Source organism: Myxine glutinosa, chromosome 8, assembly GCF_964187855.1.
Source record: "Myxine glutinosa chromosome 8, kmMyxGlut1.1, whole genome shotgun sequence".
Classification (NCBI taxonomy): Eukaryota; Metazoa; Chordata; class Myxini; order Myxiniformes; family Myxinidae; genus Myxine; species Myxine glutinosa.
Genome location: NC_136268.1, coordinates 60,408,258 through 60,410,573, shown reverse-complemented (window position 1 = coordinate 60,410,573; position 2,316 = coordinate 60,408,258).

The window sequence follows — 2,316 nt, the reverse complement described above, 5'->3', positions numbered from 1 at the left end:
CATTTTTGTCCGACATTAATATGATTCATGATCTCTGTACTAAAGAGTTACAATGTAAAACTTTGTGAATACCATTATTTGAGTTATTTGAGTACTGTGGAATTAAGAGGCATTGTGTATTACATGGCTGGCAGGGTGGCCTAGATGTACGCACACTCACCTTTAACCCTCCAGTCTGGATTTGAATCCCGACCCAGCTATAAACTGTCATCCCGTTGTTTCACCAATGAGTGCGTCGTCCCTCGGATGGACGTTAAACTGCACGTCCCGTCTGTCAGAATTAGTTGGTGGACGTTTAAAAATCCCATGGTATCCTTAGTGAAGAAAAGGAGAGCTATCGCCAGCACCTTGGCCAAATTCCAAATTTCTGACTGAACTACTGCTGTAGAGGCAATGGCAAACCACCCAGTATAACCCTTACCAATAAACTGCTTCGGCAGCACCGACGCTCTGTAACAGCTTATGGAACATCAGAATCAGATTGTATGTGCAGTATTACAGCAGCATATCAAGTAAGAACATATTCACCATAATTACACCGTTTGGGAAAGCTTGCATAACATGGGCCATTTTAATTTTTCTAATGAATCATTTATTTAAAATTTTACAAATTATGTGAATTTAGCGGTACTTGTTGAAGCCCACAAATTTCCTTGAACAAGAAGAGGAAACCATTTTATTGGTGAACCATCTCAACCTCAACTCAACATCTTTTTGCAGACTGTTATGATACCTGCCACATTATTCAGGAGACATGATCATCAACGCAACTATCTCATATCTGAAGCTACAATTTCTCCCTTCAAATTCTTCTTCTTCCCAAGAACTATGAGGTTCTGGAATCAGCCACCATGCTCAACAGTCATTGCACCACCTATTACAGCCTTCCAGGAGTTCGTTCTACAAGTCCTTAGAATGATTCAACCAACTGCTGCCTTCAAGTTATAAAGTAAACAAGGAGAAAAAGACATCAAATGTCATTGCCTGTGTGGTTTTAGTAATTTTGCTGTAAGGAGTTAAAGGATGCCAGTCAGCCATCTTTGGTCAGCTGACTAAACAAAATCTTCTGCATATGTATACTCTCAGGTATTGTCTTTGTGCCAAGTTTGAACAAAATCGGTCCATGCATGTCCGATAGAATGTTGGGGACACGTTTAAGTAACAAAATGGCCGCCAGTCGGCCATCTTGGATCTGAACTCGGAATAAAAATGACATACATATGTTAGCTATCATTCATTATCTGTGTGCCAAAATGGAATAACATCGGGTAATGCATGTCCGAGAAATGGTTGAGGACGTGTTCAACATCGAGTTTTTTTACAACTAAAATGGCCACCAGTCAGCCATCTTTGATCACCCCGCGAAACAAAATGATGTGCATATGCATACCGTCATGTATTGGCTTTTTGCCAAGTATGACCAAAATCTGTCCATACATCACCGAGATACGGTTACAGCGGGACAGACAGACGGACGAGACCCAATCCATAAGCCCCCGTTTCAGAATAAGTCCGAAATAACTAACCGCATCGAGCCATAGCAAATATATCATCTTGGGTTTTTCAGACTGTAATGCATTTTATCGGTTTTACTTTCTCCTCTTTCTTCTAATTCGGCACTTCTTCACTTGCACTATTGGTCATTGATGTAATCTTAGTAATGTCATCCCAGTATGGCTTTCAGAGTGAGCTACTAAAAGGGATTACTTTGGCAAGACTTGCTTGTAGTATGTAGTATGCTAACTTTTGTGGGATGGCACCATGAAGAAAATACAAAAATGCATGCACTGAAGATTGTGCTCGACAATACTGACATAATCCGTGGGTCAAAGCCAGAAAGAAAATGAGGATCGCAAACATTGGGCCACAAACCAGGACTTAGAGACTCACTGCAACTCCATGTAAGAATTACCGAGCATAAACATCTATTGCTGTTTATTATAGTCCAATTTAGCAAACCTATTAATCACTGCGGATAACTCAACAATTCATGTGAGAAAGAACCAGATGTTGGACAAAAGCCGTACAAAAGATACTGTATAGTTGATATTTAATACGTACAATAATTTCGACTAATTGTGCATAGTATCAAAATTTCAGACAATTTGAATGGGTGTCCCAGAATTCACTGCGTAACAGATTTTTTCAAACAATCCTATTTTAGTATTGTTTTGTACAAATATAACTTAATCAGTCATATGGGTCAACTTGTTCACCATCGATTTGAATCGACTTGGACAACATTTTTGATCCCCCAAAAAAAATTAAAATTACTTATTTTATGTTCCGTAGTGATTTCTGGGATGCCCTTCATGA